The following is a 22,080-nucleotide window of genomic DNA, read 5'->3' as shown; positions in this document are numbered from 1 at the left end:
TCTTTGGTTTCATCAACTAGCACCACAAAATATTTTGTCACTTTTTTGACAATACACTCATGAACAAGCGCTGCCACCAAAGATATGTCATTTTGGTAATCAGTATAGCAAATCTGCTCAGGAAAAGACCCATGCTTGGGACGATAGACTATAGGCATGTTAGGATTCACCATAATACTTCAGTATTCATGAGCCTGAATCTGAATAGCTATAGTGCCTAACCTTTCCAGAGAAACAGGTGAGTTGGCAACCCAAAACACAATACTCTCGATCCTCTTAGGGATCGTGGTAATAGGACACACCCTTTTGCTCTCTCACTCGTACTTTTCCATAATAAGATAAACAAGAGACACGAAGCAAGTTTGAATATTTATTTAAACTAACATGCTTTAACGTGGAGTATTTGCACCACAATTAGAAAACAAATGGATAGCAAAAATACCACTAGCATAGGTAACAAACCATTTACCATACACCATAAAACGACCTGTCATGTTATAAAACAGATTAGCCTAAACCTCCCCCCTTTCTACTAAAGCTAATGATTATATATAAAAGATCTCTGGGATTAGTGGCGGACCCTGTACCTCAGCATACATGGATGGACGTTCTACTTCTCAGCTGACGTGGTAATCTTGCCTCAGGACCTTCGCTCAGTGTGTTTTTTTTTTAGAACTCTCGTACCTAGTTATATGGCAAGACATGTGTGCTCACAAACAGCAGCTGCATTCTCATGTTATGTGAAGGTGCGTGTGTCCAACCAGAGAGAATAACAAGGGGCATTGTTGTTTGACCTTGTCTATGGGGTTCAGAATAAATCCCAGGAAAAGAAGAGAACACTAAAGCATATGCATGTTGTTTGTTAAAAGTACAATGTTGTACAAAAGCAACTGTGCCTATGTAGTAACATGTGCAACAGAAATGCAGCCTGCAATGTGTACAGCTAGGCTAACAAAGGGAAAATGACAATGAGCCATGCAAGAAAAACACAACAATAGTGCCCATACCTCCTGGACATTTTGGGCCAGATGTACGACCGGCAAAATTGCACCTCACAAATTACGACCCATTTTCGAGTCGCAATTTTCGAGGTGCAATTTGTCATGTACAACAGTGTGTTTAACACTGTTTGCGATTCCCAATGAGGTCGCAAATTGCGAGGCTCATTAATATTAATGAGCCTCTCGCTATTTGCATGCCTATTGGGAATGGCAGGCGCTCCCAGGTATGATGGCCTGCTGGGCTTAGCAGATATCCATTTCTGGGACTGCTTTTCAATAAAGCAGTTTTTTTTAAATGCAGTCCGTTTTCCTTAACCCCTTCGCTGCCAGGCCTTTTCCCCTCCTGTGCCACGCCCTTTTTTGGCTATTTGGGGTAGTGCGCGCTGAGGCCCCTGTAACTTTTTGACCACAGAAGGTATCCACGCCAAATTTGCATCCTTTTCTTCCAACATCATGGGGATTCTGAAGGTACTCAGGGTTTGTGGATTCCTCTGGAGGGGGTCACAGAAATGAGCCAAAATACAGCAAAATTTAGTTTTTTGGGGGGAAAATGGGAAATACGGCTGCAAATGAAAGCTTCTGAGTTTTTCCCTGCAAGTGTTATCAAAAAAGGGTTTGTGGGGTTGAAATCACCATTTTCCCAGCTTTTAGGGGATACCAGACTTTTGTCAGAAACCAAAAATTTTTTTACACAGTTTTGGCATTTTTCTGGGACATAGCCTATAATGGATCCTGGAAAGCTATACATTTTAGAGAAGTAGACAAAATTCTGAATTCAGCAAGGGGTCATTTGTGTAGATCCATCAAGGTTTTTTTTTTATAGAAACTAACAGTTAAATATAAGATAAATTGAACATTTGTTGAATAAAAAAGACTTTTGTGTCAACGTTTTCACCTGTAACTTCTTCTAATTATGACAGCTCTTTGAAAGCAATATACCGTTACATCCGCTGGACATTGCTGGTTGTGGGGATATATAGGACTTGTAGGTTCACCAAGAACCCGACGAACCCAGATCCAAAAACTGAGCAGCAACTTGCAATGGTTTTTTATTATGTACCGGGTAAATAGTAATTATTCTGTAAAAATGTGTACATGGAAAAATCGGTATGAAAGACACCTGTGTATTTCTGAAATGGGAACAAAATATAGAGTTTAGAAACAGTAGATATTTGCACATTTCTGAAATTGGGAATACTCATACTAGCATGAGAATTATCAGTCATTTTTTAGAATGACTTCTTTTTTACACAATGTCTTTCATTTGGAAGGCAGAAATGCATTGAAAGTCAATAGGTAATAACAGTTCCTTTACAAATCTGAATTACCCTAAGTCTCTCGATAAAAATGGTACCTCACTTTAAGGGGTAGACATAGTGCCCACGACAGGAAATGGCTCAAAACCCAACGTGAACACACCACATTTTCACAATGCAAAATTACCCTTTTTAGCAAAGTGCCTAGCTGTAGTTTTTTTAACCCTAGCTCTGCCGGCACCTAGGGAAACCTAGCAAACCTATACATTTTTGAAAACTAGACACCAAGGGGAATCTAAGATGGGGTGACTTGACTGCCTCCCACCAGGTTCTGTTACCCAGAATCCCTTGCAAACCTAAATAATTGCCAAAAAAACACATTTTCCCCACATTTCTCTGGTGGAAAGTTCTGGAATCTGCATGAATCCACAAATTTCCACCCACCCCGCGTTCCCCAAAGTCTTCCGAGAAAAATTGTACCTCACTTGTGTGGGTCGGCCTAGTGCCCGCGACAGGAAACGGCGCAAAATGTAACGTGGACACACCTCGATTTCACAGTGAAAAATGACCCTTTTTTGGCAAAGTGCCTAGCTGTAGTTTTTGAACCATAGCTCTGCCGGCACCTAGGGAAACCTAGAAAACCTATACATTTTTGAAAACTAGACACCCAGGGGATTTTAAGATGGGGTGACTTGACTGCCTCCCACCAGGTTCTGTTACCCAGAATCCCTTGCAAACCTAAAAAATTGCTAAAAAAACACTTTTCCCCCACATTTATCTGGTGGAAAGTTCTGGAATCTGCGTGGATCCACAAATTTCCACCCACCCCGCGTTCCCCAAAGTCTTCCAAGAAAAATGGTACCTCACTTGTGTGGGTCAGCCTAGTGCCCGCGACAGGAAACGGCGCAAAACGTAACATGGACACACCTCAATTTCGTAGCGAAAAATGACCCTTTTTTGGCAAAGTGCCTAGCTGTAGTTTTTGAACCATAGCTCTGCCGGCACCTAGGTAAACCTAGCAAATCTATACATTTTTGAAAACTAGACACCCAGGGGAATCCAGGATGGGGTGACTTGACTGCCTCCCACCAGGTTCTGTTACCCATAATCCCTTGCAAACCTCACAAATTGACAAAAAAAACACATTTTCCCCATATTTCTGTGGTGGAAAGTTCCAGAATCTACTTGGATCCCCAAATTTCCACCCACCCAGTGTTCCCCAAAGTCTTCCGAGAAAAATGGTACCTCACTTGTGTGGGTCGGCCTAGTGCCCGCGACAGGAAACGGCACAAAACGCAATGTGGACACACCTCAATTTCGCTGTGAAAAATGACCCTTTTTTGGCAAAGTGCCTAGCTGTAGTTTTTGAACCATAGCTCTGCCGGCACCTAGGGAAACCTAGCAAACCTATACATTTTTGAATACTAGACACCAAGGGGAATCCAGTATGGGGTGACTTGACTGCCTCCCACCAGGTTCTGTTACCCAGAATCCCTTGCAAACCTAAAAAATTGCCAAAAAAACAAATTTTCCCTACATTGCTCTGGTGGAAAGTTCTGGAATCTGCGTGGATCCACAAATTTCCACCCACCCCGCGTTCCCCAAAGTCTTCTGAGAAAAATGGTTTCTCACTTGTGCGGGTCGGCCTAGTGCCTGTGACAGGAAACGGCGCAAAACGTAATGTGGACACACCTCAATTTCACAGCGAAAAATGACCCTTTTTTGGCAAAGTGCCTAGCTGTAGTTTTTGAACCATAGCTCTGCCGGCACCTAGGGAAACCTAGCAAACCTATACATTTTTGAAAACTAGACACCCAGGGAAATCCAGGATGGGGTGACTTGACTGCCTCTCACCAGGTTCTGTTACCCAGAATCCCTTGCAAACCTAAAAAATTGCCAAAAAACCCACATTTTCCCCACATTTCTCTGGTGGAAAGTTCTGGAATCTGCGTGGATCCACAAATTTCCACCCACCCCGCGTTCCCCAAAGTCTTCCAAGAAAAATGGTACCTCACTTGTGTGGGTCAGCCTAGTGCCCGCGACAGGAAACGGCGCAAAACGTAACATGGACACACCTCAATTTCGTAGCGAAAAATGACCCTTTTTTGGCAAAGTGCCTAGCTGTAGTTTTTGAACCATAGCTCTGCCGGCACCTAGGTAAACCTAGCAAATCTATACATTTTTGAAAACTAGACACCCAGGGGAATCCAGGATGGGGTGACTTGACTGCCTCCCACCAGGTTCTGTTACCCATAATCCCTTGCAAACCTCACAAATTGACAAAAAAAACACATTTTCCCCATATTTCTGTGGTGGAAAGTTCCGGAATCTACTTGGATCCCCAAATTTCCACCCACCCAGTGTTCCCCAAAGTCTTCCGAGAAAAATGGTACCTCACTTGTGTGGGTCGGCCTAGTGCCCGCGACAGGAAACGGCGCAAAACGCAATGTGGACACACCTCAATTTCGCTGTGAAAAATGACCCTTTTTTGGCAAAGTGCCTAGCTGTAGTTTTTGAACCATAGCTCTGCCGGCACCTAGGGAAACCTAGCAAACCTATACATTTTTGAAAACTAGACATCAAGGGGAATCCAGTATGGGGTGACTTGACTGCCTCCCACCAGGTTCTGTTACCCAGAATCCCTTGCAAACCTAAAAAATTGCCAAAAAAACAAATTTTACCTACATTGCTCTGGTGGAAAGTTCTGGAATCTGCGTGGATCCTCAAATTTCCACCCACCCCGCGTTCCCCAAAGTCTTCCAAGAAAAATGGTACCTCACTTGTGTGGGTCAGCCTAGTGCCCGCGACAGGAAACGGCGCAAAACGTAACATGGACACACCTCAATTTCGTAGCGAAAAATGACCCTTTTTTGGCAAAGTGCCTAGCTGTAGTTTTTGAACCATAGCTCTGACGGCACCTAGGTAAACCTAGCAAATCTATACATTTTTGAAAACTAGACACCCAGGGGAATCCAGGATGGGGTGACTTGACTGCCTCCCACCAGGTTCTGTTACCCATAATCCCTTGCAAACCTCACAAATTGACAAAAAAAACACATTTTCCCCATATTTCTGTGGTGGAAAGTTCCGGAATCTACTTGGATCCCCAAATTTCCACCCACCCAGTGTTCCCCAAAGTCTTCCGAGAAAAATGGTACCTCACTTGTGTGGGTCGGCCTAGTGCCCGCGACAGGAAACGGCGCAAAACGCAATGTGGACACACCTCAATTTCGCTGTGAAAAATGACCCTTTTTTGGCAAAGTGCCTAGCTGTAGTTTTTGAACCATAGCTCTGCCGGCACCTAGGGAAACCTAGCAAACCTATACATTTTTGAATACTAGACACCAAGGGGAATCCAGTATGGGGTGACTTGACTGCCTCCCACCAGGTTCTGTTACCCAGAATCCCTTGCAAACCTAAAAAATTGCCAACAAAACAAATTTTCCCTACATTGCTCTGGTGGAAAGTTCAGGAATCTGCGTGGATCCACAAATTTCCACCCACCCCGCGTTCCCCAAAGTCTTCTGAGAAAAATGGTACCTCACTTGTGTGGGTCAGCCTAGTGCCCGCGACAGGAAACGGCGCAAAACGTAACGTGGACACACCTCAATTTTGTATCGAAAAATGACCCTTTTATGGCAAAGTGCCTAGCTGTGGTTTTTGAACCATAGCTCTGCCGGCACCTAGGGAAACCTAGCAAACCTATACAATTTTGAAAACTAGACACCCAGGGGAATCCAGGATGGGGTGACTTGACTGCCTCCCACCAGGTTCTGTTACCCAGAATCCCTTGCAAACCTACAAAATTGCCAAAAAAAACACATTTTCCCCACATTTCTCTGGTGGAAAGTTCTGGAATCTGCATGAATCCCCAAATTTCCACCCACCCCGCGTTCCCCAAAGTCTTCTGAGAAAAATGGTTTCTCACTTGTGCGGGTCGGCCTAGTGCCTGTGACAGGAAACGGCGCAAAACGTAATGTGGACACACCTCAATTTCACAGCGAAAAATGACCCTTTTTTGGCAAAGTGCCTAGCTGTAGTTTTTGAACCATAGCTCTGCCGGCACCTAGGGAAACCTAGCAAACCTATACATTTTTGAAAACTAGACACCCAGGGAAATCCAGGATGGGGTGACTTGACTGCCTCTCACCAGGTTCTGTTACCCAGAATCCCTTGCAAACCTAAAAAATTGCCAAAAAACCCACATTTTCCCCACATTTCTCTGGTGGAAAGTTCTGGAATCTGCGTGGATCCACAAATTTCCACCCACCCCGCGTTCCCCAAAGTCTTCCAAGAAAAATGGTACCTCACTTGTGTGGGTCAGCCTAGTGCCCGCGACAGGAAACGGCGCAAAACGTAACATGGACACACCTCAATTTCGTAGCGAAAAATGACCCTTTTTTGGCAAAGTGCCTAGCTGTAGTTTTTGAACCATAGCTCTGCCGGCACCTAGGTAAACCTAGCAAATCTATACATTTTTGAAAACTAGACACCCAGGGGAATCCAGGATGGGGTGACTTGACTGCCTCCCACCAGGTTCTGTTACCCATAATCCCTTGCAAACCTCACAAATTGACAAAAAAAACACATTTTCCCCATATTTCTGTGGTGGAAAGTTCCGGAATCTACTTGGATCCCCAAATTTCCACCCACCCAGTGTTCCCCAAAGTCTTCCGAGAAAAATGGTACCTCACTTGTGTGGGTCGGCCTAGTGCCCGCGACAGGAAACGGCGCAAAACGCAATGTGGACACACCTCAATTTCGCTGTGAAAAATGACCCTTTTTTGGCAAAGTGCCTAGCTGTAGTTTTTGAACCATAGCTCTGCCGGCACCTAGGGAAACCTAGCAAACCTATACATTTTTGAAAACTAGACACCAAGGGGAATCCAGTATGGGGTGACTTGACTGCCTCCCACCAGGTTCTGTTACCCAGAATCCCTTGCAAACCTAAAAAATTGCCAAAAAAACAAATTTTACCTACATTGCTCTGGTGGAAAGTTCTGGAATCTGCGTGGATCCTCAAATTTCCACCCACCCCGCGTTCCCCAAAGTCTTCCAAGAAAAATGGTACCTCACTTGTGTGGGTCAGCCTAGTGCCCGCGACAGGAAACGGCGCAAAACGTAACATGGACACACCTCAATTTCGTAGCGAAAAATGACCCTTTTTTGGCAAAGTGCCTAGCTGTAGTTTTTGAACCATAGCTCTGCCGGCACCTAGGTAAACCTAGCAAATCTATACATTTTTGAAAACTAGACACCCAGGGGAATCCAGGATGGGGTGACTTGACTGCCTCCCACCAGGTTCTGTTACCCATAATCCCTTGCAAACCTCACAAATTGACAAAAAAACCACATTTTCCCCATATTTCTGTGGTGGAAAGTTCCGGAATCTACTTGGATCCCCAAATTTACACCCACCCAGTGTTCCCCAAAGTCTTCCGAGAAAAATGGTACCTCACTTGTGTGGGTCGGCCTAGTGCCCGCGACAGGAAACGGCGCAAAACGCAATGTGGACACACCTCAATTTCGCTGTGAAAAATGACCCTTTTTTGGCAAAGTGCCTAGCTGTAGTTTTTGAACCATAGCTCTGCCGGCACCTAGGGAAACCTAGCAAACCTATACATTTTTGAATACTAGACACCAAGGGGAATCCAGTATGGGGTGACTTGACTGCCTCCCACCAGGTTCTGTTACCCAGAATCCCTTGCAAACCTAAAAAATTGCCAAAAAAACAAATTTTCCCTACATTGCTCTGGTGGAAAGTTCTGGAATCTGCGTGGATCCACAAATTTCCACCCACCCCGCGTTCCCCAAAGTCTTCTGAGAAAAATGGTACCTCACTTGTGTGGGTCAGCCTAGTGCCCGCGACAGGAAACGGCGCAAAACGTAACGTGGACACACCTCAATTTTGTATCGAAAAATGACCCTTTTATGGCAAAGTGCCTAGCTGTGGTTTTTGAACCATAGCTCTGCCGGCACCTAGGGAAACCTAGCAAACCTATACAATTTTGAAAACTAGACACCCAGGGGAATCCAGGATGGGGTGACTTGACTGCCTCCCACCAGGTTCTGTTACCCAGAATCCCTTGCAACCCACAAAATTGCCAAAAAAAACACATTTTCCCCACATTTCTCTGGTGGAAAGTTCTGGAATCTGCATGAATCCCCAAATTTCCACCCACCCCGCGTTCCCCAAAGTCTTCTGAGAAAAATGGTTTCTCACTTGTGCGGGTCGGCCTAGTGCCTGTGACAGGAAACGGCGCAAAACGTAATGTGGACACACCTCAATTTCACAGCGAAAAATGACCCTTTTTTGGCAAAGTGCCTAGCTGTAGTTTTTGAACCATAGCTCTGCCGGCACCTAGGGAAACCTAGCAAACCTATACATTTTTGAAAACTAGACACCCAGGGAAATCCAGGATGGGGTGACTTGACTGCCTCTCACCAGGTTCTGTTACCCAGAATCCCTTGCAAACCTAAAAAATTGCCAAAAAACCCACATTTTCCCCACATTTCTCTGGTGGAAAGTTCTGGAATCTGCGTGGATCCACAAATTTCCACCCACCCCGCGTTCCCTAAAGTTTTCAGAGAAAAATGGTACCTCACTTGTGTGGGTCGGCCTAGTGCCCGCGACAGGAAACGGCACAAAACGTGGACACACCTCAATTTCCAAGTGCCTAGCTGTAGTTTTTGAACCATAGCTTTGCCGGCACCTAGGGAAACCTAGCAAACCTATACATTTTTGAAAACTAGACACCCAGGGGAATCCAGGGAGGTATGGCTTGTGTGGATCTCCCAACGTTTCCTTACCCAGAATGCCCTGCAAACCTCAAATTTAGCTGAAAAAATCACTTTTTTCACACATTTTTGTGTGGGAAAGTTGTGGCATCACCGGGCTGACACAAATTACCCACCACCCAGCGTTCCCCCGGGTCTTCCGATAGAAACGGTGCCTCACTCGTGTGGGAGACCCAAGTACCCGCGACAGGCAAGGGCCCACAACGTAGTGAGGCGACATGAAAATTGCCTATCTCAAAACTACCTGGTTTTGCAAGGGGGGTCACTTGGGTTTTTGGCCCGGTGCTCGGCGGCCACCTAGGGAAACCTACCAAACCCACACATTTCTGAAAACTAGAAACCTGGGGGATTCCAGGGAGGTATGGCTAGCGTGGATCCCCCAACGTTTCATTACCCAGAATGCCCTGCAAACCTCAAATTTAGCTGAACAAATCAGTTTTTTCACACATTTTTGTGTGGGAAAGTTGTGGCATCACCGGGCTGACACAAATTTCCTACCACCCAGCGTTCCCCTGGGTCTCCCGATAAAAACAGTGCCTCACTCGTGTGGGAGACCCAAGTACCCGCGACAGGCAAGGGCCCACAACGTAGTGAGGCGACATGAAAATTGCCTAACTCAAAACTACCTGGGTTTGCAAGGGGGGTCACTTGGGTTTTTGGCCCGGTGCTCGGCGGCCACCTAGGGAAACCTACCAAACCCACACATTTCTGAAAACTAGACACCTGGGGGATTCCAGGGAGGTATGGCTTGCATGGATCCCCCAACATTTCCTTACCCAGAATGCCCTGCAAACCTCAAATTTAGCTGAAAAAATCACCTTTTTGGCACATTTTTGTGTGGAAAAGTTGTGGCATCACCGGGCTGACACAAATTTCCTACCACCCAGTGTTCCCCCGGGTCTCCCGATAAAAACGGTGCCTCACTCTGAAAAGACTGTGGCTATTTTTTGTGGGGGTGGGGGCATTGGTATGACCATTTTGGGCAGACCCCACCCCACGCATAAAAAAAGCCTGCGTACTCGCTGGCGCCTAGTGGGCTTTCTGCCCCCCCAGGAGGCAGATCAGGGGCCGCTGCCGCCAACTACCCTCCCAGGGGGGCGGAAAGACTGGAGTTTCTCTGGGGGTTGGGTGGGGGTATTGTCATGCCCATTTTGGGGAGCCCCTACCCCTACACTAATAAACCCAAAAAATCCATGGTTTCTAGTGGGCTTTCTGCGCCCCCCAGGGGGAGCCAGATTGGGGGCTACAGCTCCCATCTGCCTCCTGGGGGGCAGAAAGACTGTCATTTTTGTGGGGGGGAGGGTGGAGGCATTGGCGTAAAGGGGCAGATTAGGGGCCAATGCCCCAACTGCCCCCCGAGGGGGCAGAAAGGCTGTAGTAATTGGGGGGTGGGGTGGGGGCATGGGCCTGCCCGTTTTGGGCAGCCCCCACCTCTATTTTTTTTTTCCTGGTGTCTAGTGGGCGTTTTGCACCCCCGGGGGGCAGATTGGGGAACGATGCCCCATCTGCCCCCCAGGGGGGGCAGAAAGGCTGTAATGGTGGCAGGTGGGTGGGGGCATTGGCGTGCCCGTTGCGGGCAGCCCCCACCCTAAAAAAAAACTAAAAACTAATCCCTGGTATTTAGTGGGCTTTCTGCCCCCCCGAAGGGGCAGATTAGGGGCCAATGCCCCATCTGCCCCCGGGGGAGAAAGACTGTAGTAATTGGGGGGGGGCATGGGCCTGCCCGTTTTGGGCAGCCCCCACCCCTATTTTTAGTTTTTTTTAAAAATTCCCTGGTGTCTAGTGGGCTTTTTACCCCCCGGGGGCAGATTGGGGGCTAATGCCCCCATCTGCCCCCCAGGGGGGCAAAAAGAAAAATGGTGCCAACGTCAGTTGGGGGGAACAAAGGCCCTTGCCCAAGGGGCCGCTCCCCCCTCCCTGGTGTCTAGTGTGTTGATCCCTGCTTGGGGATCGCCCTCCTGTGGCGATCCCCAAGCAGGGATCCACTGGGGAGGGTTACCATTGGAAAGGGGAGATTCTCCACTTTCCAACGATACCTCTCCCAACTTTCTACGTGCTCAGGGGGTTGAGATTGTGCCCGCACCAGAGGGATTCCCCAGGGAATGCCTCATGACGAGCTGGACTCGTCATGGGCACAGCGCGACTGTGCTCCATGACGAGTCCAGCTCGTCATGGGCACACAAGGGGTTAAAGGAAAACAGGATGCATTTAAAAAAAAAAAACATTAAACATTTCCATTTAATTTTTTGAGGGCAGGTAGTGGTCCCTGGGAGCCCTGCTTGCACTCCAAAAAATTTTTTAAAGACAGTCACGAAGTGGAAGGGGTCCCCTTCCAAGTTGTGACTGCATTACCCCACCCTCTTAGTGTTTTGCGACCGCAATTGCAGTCACAAAACATTTGTACATTGATATGCGGACACAATTAGGAAAGGAATGCTCCTTCCTAATTGCGACTTGTAATTCCTAAATAGCGAGTCGCAAAGAAATTGCGACTCTCTATTGCGGAATTCTACATGGCCCTGGGCCATTTTGCATGCGCAAACGGATCGCAAACCCGTTTGCGCATGCAAAACAGGGTCATACATCTGGCCCTTTTTCTTTTAACCTCTCGTCTTCATCAGAAATTCTCTCTTACAATTAAATGAAATGTTTATTGTGAAACTGCTCAGTTTCATCCCTGGCACAGAATGCAAGTCCTTGAAGACCCAAGAAACATTGGGCCATATGTAGGTAGGCTGTGTTTTGCGATTCTCTAATTGCAATTTTTAGGGAATCGCAATTAGAGAATAGCAAAACGCTATGTAGGTATGATTAGCAATTTTTTTTGCGAATCCCACCTATTCCTTATTTGCGATTCTCTAATTGAGAATCGCGAATAAGGAATACCTTGCCATTCATTCCTATGGGCTTAAAGGCCCATAGGAATGAATAGGAAGACATTCTCAATTTGCGATTCCCAATTAGAGAATCGCAAATTGAGAATGCAATTTCAAGAGTGCAAGGGTGTCAATAGGACACCCTGTTGCACCCCTGTAATGAGCATGGGTGCACATGTGGCGCACATACATGCCCTAAGGGCATGTATGTGTGCCACATGGCACTTTGAATAATGCAAAAAACTGCATTATTAAAGGAAATCGCAAATTACCATCAACCTGAAGTCGGTGGTAATTTGCGATTCCTTAAGCCAAAATAGCACAACTTGGGTGCTTTCTACATTGCATTTAAGGAATCGCTATTTGGGATTCCCTAAATGCATTTGCAAAATAAGGAATCGCAAATTTTGCGATTCCTTATTTTGCATGCAGATTTGCCTTCCTACATCCCACTTAGCAAAATTGCGATCGCAAACGCCGAAATTCGGCGATTTTCGGCATTTGCGATCGCAATTTTGCTTTCTACATATGGCCCATAGTACCTTAAGCAGCTGCTCAACATTCTCCTAAATGTCCTGCTCCACACCTCTTACTATGATAGAAGAAACTGACATCTGGCAGTTTGTAGGCTACTGTAATCTTTTGAAGTTGGTCCAAGCAATAACTGATGATTTATGCTTCTATGACTGTGAATGTTTGAACAAAGAATGAGTAAGCGTTTCCCATTTACTGAAACCAATATTAACAAATGCAGCATTGCCAGGTTCACATCCTCCTCCTCCCACAGAACCAGCACTAAAATGCCAGCAGGCAAAACAATAAACAGCATCTTTAAGGACCGAATACTCTACTCAAGGATGGGTATTATAATCTCAGTTAAGGTCTAAAGTTTTGATTGTATTAGGTTGCAACAATTATTCAGTGACAAGGCGCCTGCCAAGAGTTCACTTGCCGGGTGAGATTTTGAGGTTGGTGTCTGACTAGTTTCTGTGGTTCAAAGTGCCTCTATTATGTGACCCCTCAAAAAAGAGCTGGAGGTATTGTCATCACAGAATGATGAACAGTCAGCAAGGCCAACCAAGGAAGTTCTGTGCTCTAAGCTGCCAACATAAGAAGATTAATCTTCAACCTCAGTGTGAAATGAACTCTTAGCATTGTCATCATGTGAAGAAATATAAGTAATTAACAACAGTGTAAGAAATGTAAGAAATATCAGCAGAGAGAGAAACAGCTGCAATGGCAGCAGATGAAGCTTCAGGGATGTCAGAAGTTTTCTTTACCTTCAGTTGGAGGGTTTTTGGTACCCATTTTTTTAATGAAGAAATGCAATATTGATCTTTGTTTTTGATCTTTGTAGTAGAGAAATACATTTTTCTGTGTTCCTTTGTTTGCAGCTGAACTCAGTAATTCCACTGCTAAAATGTCAAACATACAGAGAAAATGATTAGTGCATCTATGGTACACTACACATAACAGTGATAAAACATTGGACACAGGACAGTGAGGAACATCGGACCATGCAGGGCAGGAGGGAGGGGGCAGGTGCATGGACTCAGACAACAGAGGGCATAGAGCCAGTCGGTAGGGGCAGCAAGCTAACTATGCCGGTGGGAAGGGCAGTGGCAGAACAACCGCCACACCGGGCTGGAAGTGGAAGAAAGGGTATGGACTTGGACATTGGAGTGCAATGTGGATGGTGGGGCTACGTACAGCAAGTTTGGACAGGGGCAGTGCAATGGACAAAGCCAGGTCAGACCCTGCGCACCGCCCCCCTGCTGTGCATTAGGATTTACATCTTAAGTTACATTACAAAAACCCTAGAAATATACTGAAAAAACAATGGTTTAAGTGACATTACAGTTAGGAATTGAAAGAATATCTAGCTTTACATTAACAAAACCTTAGAATTCACTGGAAAAAACAACGGTTAAAGGGATGTTATAGCTAGGTGGCAATGTCATGTAAAACATACCATTTGAAACTAACAAAACCTCTGAAACTTGCCCAAACATAACTACTACTTATGCCCTTGCCATGCACTGCTATTTCCCTCGAGAGAAAGAGAGACACAGTCAAAGATAGTGAGAGTGAGGGAGAAAGATATTTGCTAAAGAATCAGAGGTGAGAAAAAAAATAGAGTGAGAGATACTTGCTCTATCAGTCTGATAGATGAGGAAGGTGGCCCAGCCATGGTGAAATTAGGCGGGAAGCTCGAATGTCCCTTGCTGGTGGGGATGGGATGAGAGCCACAAGCATCACCCAACATTGTTAAGAGCCTTACTAGAAATTCACATTTTGCCCCATTAAAGTATTGCCAATGTTTTGCAGTGCGCTTGCAGTCCTACTAAAAGTCCCTTTAAAGTGGCAGCCAGTCCTACCTCCATAGAAGTGTCAGTACTCATTGAATGTATTATATGTGTTAGAAACAACCTAGTGTGCTGCAAAGTGTGGGGAAGGGCATACATAGCTTGGTTCACTGCTGAACTCAAGGCCATAAGCAGCAGTGAGTGTAGAGGCCATGCTAACAGCCACGAAGCCTCCAATGATACGGTGACTCTCTTACTAGTGATGTGCTCCTGCAAGAGTGCTCAGTGAGTTGCGGCTGCTGATGACATCTGCTGTGACCTGCATGTGAAGGTTTCTAATAAAGGCAAAACTAAAGCATCCTTCTGAGGTTGAAATATTGAGTACTTTTCAATTGGGTGAAAGTAACACTTCTACAGACAGTGCTTACAAAAATGTGACATGCTATGGGACAGCACTTGGACATCCTCTACAAATGCACACTACAGATAAACAGGTAAGAGTATCAAGTCTAGTCCGAGCAGTAGAGCTTGCATCACCAGCAATTGAAGCAGATCAGTTGCGCACCCCAAAGAAGCCAAGCTAGTGAGGCACATGGCCCTGCATATGATTCCCATATTTCTCACTTTCTATCTTTGATGCATGTGTACACACAATATTCTCTACTTCTCACCTTTTCACCACCTTTGATCTCAAAACTTCTCATTCTTTTTGTTCACTTTTTCCCTGTCTTTATTTTCTTGATATCTCTTCCGCTCAGTTATGGTACTCCTTTCTTTTGCCTGGTCCTTTGCCACAAGTGTATTCTTTCCATCCAACGTTTTCTTTGTAATCTTCGCGACTTTCTGTGCTTCTTACTCTTTTCATAGCCCTATATCTCTGTCTTTGTCTTCCTCCTATCCCACACCTTAACTGCTCTATCACTCCTTCGCCATAATCTCCTCTACCTTTTCTCTGTCCCCTCACTCATTAGGTTTGCTCCTAGTTCTCCCTCTTTGCCTCCCCCTTCCATACTCACACATTCTGTGGGCTTGCAGGGACAGCACTGCTGCATGGTGTGTGTAAAGAGCCTGTCAGGGCAGGGACAAGGGCAACATAAAGCCTGATTCAGCAAGCAGGTGAAATTATGTAATGGCCCACCGCACTTGGGCTCCAGCGAGGCTGCTCAGGATCCCAACCCACGTCTATCATGTACTGGCAAGGCATGTTAGGGGTCAGATGCACGATGCTGCCAGTCTCATACAGTGAGGAATGGGGTGAAAATGGCTTTTCACACCTTCTTTTGTTTTAATCAAATGCTCCTTCGAAACCTGGTGGAAGGTTAAATGTTTCTTCTGAAACATGCCGATGAGAGGTATATCTTGCATGGATTTTAAAATGAAGTATGTTTGGGTGTTTTTAATATTAAATGTTTTGAAAATAAAAAAAATATTTATTTTTGCTAAATCAATTCTAATTGAATGATATGGGCCGCAGATGGGTGTGGTGAAAGTTTTGAGCCAAAAGAGATGTTGATGTATGCCAAAAGAGTTTTTTTGGCTTCTCGCTAGCGCATCTCTCACCGACACTGCCTCTAAATACATGCATGCATTCAAGGGAATTGCAACAAGTTAACATATGTTTGAAAATGATTATTCACAAGAGGTGTTATTTGCTTTGGTCACCTGGATAGTATATGCATGATCGACTTGCATATGTGAATGTAACATGCGTGGTGTTTGAGGTTTGGCTGGTGTTGGACCTGGCCCTTTTGGCCGGATAGTCCCTAAACTTTTCGCCTTCCACCTGTACTTTTTCTGACCAGTTGTTGGCTATTCTATGACTCTGGGCACTTTACCACTGCTGTTCAGTGCTAAAGTGCATATGCTCTCCCTATGTAAAATGTATATGTTGGTTGGATTCCATGATTGGCTTATTTGGTTTACTATCAGACCCCAGTAAAGTGCACCAGGAGTGCCAGGGCTTGTAAATACAAATGCTGCTGGTGGGCTTGCAGCACTGGTTGTGCCACCCACAGAAGCGGGCTGGTAAAATGTATCTAAGGTCTGCCATTGCAGAACCTGCGTGCAGTCTGGTACTGTCATGCTGACTGGGCAAGTGCACCCACTTCCCAGTCCCTAAACCTTCCCTTAACTTCATATTAGTCACCCCTATGGTAGGCCCAAGGGCAGGGTGCATTGTAAGCATAAGGTAGGACAAGCCCTGATGTGTGTGGCATGTTCTAATAGTGAATTATAGCCATTTTCGTTTTTCACTATTGCAAGGCTACCTGTTCCCATAAGCCAGAATGGGCTGTTAGAATTGTTACATCCTATGATCCTAACAGACCCAGGGAACATGGTAGACATTCGAGTTTAGTATGCCTGAACTCAGAATAATGAAATACATCTTTTAGTAAAGTTTATTTTAATATTCTGTGTTTGCAAATACCACTTTTAGAAAGTTGGTATTTGCTTGCCTAACCATTTCAGCCCGCCTCTGCTATGATGTGTATCTGCCTGTCTGGTTTGTGTGAGTGACAGGGCTGGGAAAACCCAGAGGGTGAGGTCTAGGTAGCCTGGTGGTGAATGGAGAGATTGACATCCAGATGGGTGGGAGGAGTGCACCTGGACTCTGAATAGGGCTGTGCTCTGCCACCACAATGCTGGCACCACCTCCTGTGGAGCGGCTGATGTCTCTGCCCTGCACCCTGAATAGAAAGGCAGAGTCATGTCAACAAAGTGCTCAAGAACTGGTTTGGACTGGGCAAAGGCCCCTCTACCCCAGAGGAACAAAGGAATTAGGGGTATAAGTATTGGGACCCTGCTCCCAAGAAATTAGATCCTGCTTGACAAGAAGAACCTCTGCCTGAGGAGAAGGAACTGGGGAAGCTGTAAGGAGGAGTACTTTCCCTGACCTGGGGGATTGGCCTGCAGTGGTTGCCTTGCTGCTGGAAGGAGAGGAGAAAGACTACAAAGACTTTATTTCAACTTGTGCTTAAAAGATCTCCAAGGGCTTGTGCTGAGCTTGCCCCCTGAACGAAGTCCCAGGACCAGTGGACTTCACCCCCCAGCTCCCCAGAGTCTTTTGGAAGTGCCTGCTGCAGTTGTTGGGCCTTCTGAGGGACTGCGTGTCACAAGGAGCTGGAAGCGCGACTCAAGAAGGAGAAGCGTGCTGCCGTCGGAGCTGTTGTCATCGCATCTCGCAAAGGGTGTCGCCGCTGCAGCATCGCATCAAGCGGAAGCGTCTCGCATCATTTCCGGAAGTGTCTCGCAACGCCGAAGAAGTGTGTCGCCTTCGCAGGCATCGCAGCTGACGCATTGCACCGCATCAAGAGAAGAGTCTTGCATCGAGGAAGAAGCATGTCGCCATCGCAGCCATCGTAGTTGTCGCATTGCACCGCATCAAGAAAAGCACCTCGCATCCACGGAGAAGCGTGCCACCGTCGGAGCTGCTGTCGTCGCATCACGTAAAGGGGTGACGCCGCTGCAGCATCGCATCGAGCGGAAGCGTCTCGCAAACGTCGGAGAAGAGTGCCGCTGCCAAGGCCGCTGTCGTCGCATCGCGTAAAGGGTGACGCCGCTGTAGCTGACGCATCGAGTCGAGTCTTCTCGCAACATCGGAGAAGCGTAACACATCTGGAAGATCTTCACGTCTTTATTTCTTTGCAACAAAAACTTAATCGCATCAGCATCGTTGCAACACTTTCGTTTCCCTGCGTGTCGCATCTAAGGTACATTGACTTAAAGTGTCGCATTTAAGAACTTAAGAGAACTAAGCAAACTTCTACCATCTAAAGTAACAGTATTGTGTATTTTTGTCGTTTAATGGTCTTGTGGTAACTCTATATAAAGAATCCTTATTTTTAATATAAAAACGTGTGTGGTGTCCATCTGTGGTGTTGTCACTTGGTTACTGTATGTGTTCACAAATGCTTACCCTATAACGCTCTGAGATAAGCCTTGTCTGCCCGCGCCAAGCTACCTAGAGGGTGAGCAGGGGTTATTTTAGGAGTGTAACCCCTTACCCCTGACTAGAGGAAAGGGTCCCTGCTTGTCACAAGTACCTACCTGTGCCAATCAGAGAACCCGGATTCTAACAGCTGGCTTTAGCGCAGGTGCGGGCCAGTGTGACAATCTTTGTTGGCCCCTCTCTCACATGCATTTCATTGTTTTATAGCGCAACTCATAACAGTACTGTAGGGTGCAGAGCACTTTACGTCAGACACAATACAGAGCCAACAAATCATGTGTGTGTAAATCAGTCTACAGGCTCTTCACAGCTGGACTTCAGTGATGCGCGTCCTACTCATTCCCCTCCCTTCGCAGGCCTCAATCTGCACACATTTTATGTCCATGGATGGCCCAAGCCAGCCCCATACACGAATGGGCCGGCCCAGCAAGGGACATGTAAGGACACTCCCAGTCCCACCTAGCAGGTGGTGAGATTACAAGATATCATCTGTTGCTGCTGAAAGCTTTGGGAGAGTGTGCTTATGCCCCACATTAGCCACTGGCAATGACAGACAAAACAGGTCAGTTCATTGTGAAACCTTTTAAAAAGGGCACACCACTGGATAAAGAAAACAGGCCCTTTGCTGGTTGCCCAAATGCCCAGTTTACCAATCCAAATCCGGGTGTCATGGACAACTGTCAATGGGTTACTGTTTCTTACGTTCATTCAACACTGTTCAACCAGCATGTGATGTTGGCCAAAGTGAGGGAAACTACTGCAGGAGGAGAGGGTCGAAAAAGAGGGGCCGGGTGGGACAGAACAAATAATTATGCAAGGCAGGCAGGGCCATCATTTACTATCACTGGCTGTTGGATGCTTTCGAATTCTACCTGGGCCCATGCTTGTCTTGGCTGCTCGCGTGGTGCGAAGGCTGTTTACACAATGCACTTGCATTGTACAGCCTCCGAAAGAGAGCACTACCTTGAGGTCTTCTGAAGACTCGGAAGGAGGGGAGGCTGTGGTGTATGAAGAGGTGAGGGAGGGTGAGTTCAGAGTGCAGGGGCAGGACAAAGTGATAAGATTGGTGTGATATTATACAGGGGCAGCGCTTTCATGCGCAGATTGACAGCCCTTGGAGCAAACAGATCACTGGGGTGGTAACGTGGTGTGCAAACACACCACTAGGGGGTCGTCATGTGATGTTAATTTTTTTTAATTTTTTCAACAACATATCCATTGAGTCCATGAAAGCACTGGCTGTCCTGTCCCGGGAGGCTGGAAAAAAGAGTAAAAAGTAAGTGATGATTATGCTGGTCAAGGGGTCTCAAGCAAGGTGGCAGAGGTCCCAACGGGTGGCCTTTGGGTCAGCGTTGCAACCCCAGATGACCCTAATTGATGTGCATGAAGCACAGGCACATTACCACTGGTTAGCATGGGTAAAGTGCACTGAGATGTACAACCAGCAAAAAAAGCGAAGGCAAACATATCTTATAAATTAAAAGACTGAGGGCTTCATTACGAGTGGCCCAGGAAAAAGGCTGGTATTTCAGCTGCATTGCTGTTGCTGACATTGGGGTTGCAATAACTCAAGGGGCAAGGAAATATGAGGACAACCTTTTGTTATAGGAGTAATTCCTCATTTTCATTTGAACTTTAACTGAGGGATTTTTAATGCTTTTAGCAGCTAAAATCTAAGGAAGAAATTAAAAAGGTCCATGTTTTCCAGTGATTCTCAAAATTAAAATAGGACTAGTAACTGCTGTTACTTCATAAGAAATAAAATCAGTACACTATATGTCCAATAAACAAATGGAGATGCCTTTGAAATTTAAGCAAATGTCTTTCAAGACTCTAATGAAGGATTAAATAATTTGTTGTCTCTCTTTCTCGATGCATGAATAAATACTCCTGTCACTTCCATGCACCAAGGGTTGGTCTCCTATACAAGGAGCTGAATGTATCATAAGCCGTGTTCTCCCCATTCAAGCCTGAATGGATGCTCAAATGCCACCCTCAGGCCCAGCAGGCACAGCTGAAGTTTCAGGGGCCAACTATCAGTTTCCCAATGTATTCTGTGATCTGTCTAAACACGAGCATTTAAAGCCCAAACCAGTGGCAGCTCGCTGAGGGAGTGCTGCGGGGAGGGGCAGGGTGGGGGGGCAAGGTAAATCAATTCACCTTGCGCGCGCTGCATCGCCGAGTTGGCGATGCAGCGCGCGCAAGGTAAATAGTTTTATTTATTTAATTACTCACCTTACTCCTGTCCGTCGTATGTCGGAATCTACTACCCCCACACCCTGCTCCTCCCCCACCCTGCCCCACCGCCCTGTAGCACGCCACTGGCCAAAACATTATCGGTGATAAAACCCCTGTCAGTTACAGGAGGCACAGAACATCCATCTTGCATGGGAGATACATAGAGCACATGGTGCCTGCCCAAAACTAGGGGCATATTAACAAGCCAGGCGATAAAATTATCGCCGCTTTAGCGGCAGAAAACTGCCGCTAAAACGGCGATAATGGGCTTGATAATATGCTCTATGGAATTCCAATTGAAGCCCATTTTAGATGTGAAGGACATCTAACATGGGCTTCAATTGGAATTCCATAGAGCATATTATCAAGCCAATTATCGCCGTTTTAGCGGCAGTTTTCTGCCGCTAAAACGGCGATAATTTTATCGCCTGGCTTGTTAATATGCCCCCTAGTGATTGAATAAAGAGAAGTAGGTACAGGCTATGAAAGAAAGAGAAGCCTTTTTTTAAGTCTGACTTAAGCAATTGGAGTATCTATTTCTAGTCACCACCTTTTGTTGAGACTGTGACAAGGAGGAGTAAGAAAAAATCGAAATATTGAAGAACAATGACAATATGTTATGCCATTATTTGCATTTATTATGAGTGGCCCAGCATGTTGGTGTGACAATTATCACATGGATAAAATCTAACACCAATGTGTTAGGATTTTATTGAATGCAATAATTGACTCATATTCTGAGTTTTTGCCAGGTGCAATAAACATTGCATTACTTGTAATTGTGATCTGTGGGCAAACAAGTATTTTTCAATGGGTCAGAAATTAATGACCCTCATTTAATGAGGACCTTTGTATTCCCCAGAGCTGTCCCCCAAGATCCTAAAAATGATCAATGTGAAGGCTAGCATTAACATATTGAATTATTGAAGTTTAGATTGCCACAATTAGCAATTCTGTGGTACCAGCTAGTGTGATACATCATGCCACCTTAACTTATAAAAAGCCCTATCTGACTGGAGGAAGAGAAAGCTATCCTATTGTCATGGTCATTAGAACAGTGGAATGTTGGCAGCTCCATTGAAGACAGTAGATTGGTTCAGGGCTAATAATTGCTGATATAAACTTTCTGCTCCAACATTCTAATGTTTGTCTTTCTGTTTCTCTCTTTCTAATTTAGAATATTCTATCCTCATTGGGTTAAATGTTCGTTCTAACAGACTTATAGCACTTGTACTTTGGGCTATACGGTTGTTGAACGCTATTTCTCTCATTATTGGCCCTTGCCTGAAGCTTGGACCTATAACTTGGGTCAAGGCGTTTTACAACTGAGGTAGCCCTCAGCATGCATGGGGTTATGGGGCTGTAATATATGTCAGAACCACGTTCAGAGGGACACTGGGTAAGCAGGAGGTGCTTGGCCCAGCCGTGAGGGTTGAGGTATTTTACTCTTGATGTCGCAGGACCTGGCCTACTATGTATCCTAAGAAAATGGGCCAACTACCCTTTTAGCACTTGACTTTCAATGCTAATGCGGGTCAAGCAGTTCAAGCCAGCAGTAATAAATGATATCCAGTCAAATACTTATTTTTATGAAAAAAGGACTATATATCCATTACCAGAAAGAAAAATACAACATTCATAGACAACCAACACAGT

This window comes from Triturus cristatus, chromosome 4_1 (genome assembly GCF_964204655.1).
Source record: "Triturus cristatus chromosome 4_1, aTriCri1.1, whole genome shotgun sequence".
Taxonomy (NCBI): domain Eukaryota; kingdom Metazoa; phylum Chordata; class Amphibia; order Caudata; family Salamandridae; genus Triturus; species Triturus cristatus.
This window is presented reverse-complemented; position numbering follows the sequence as displayed.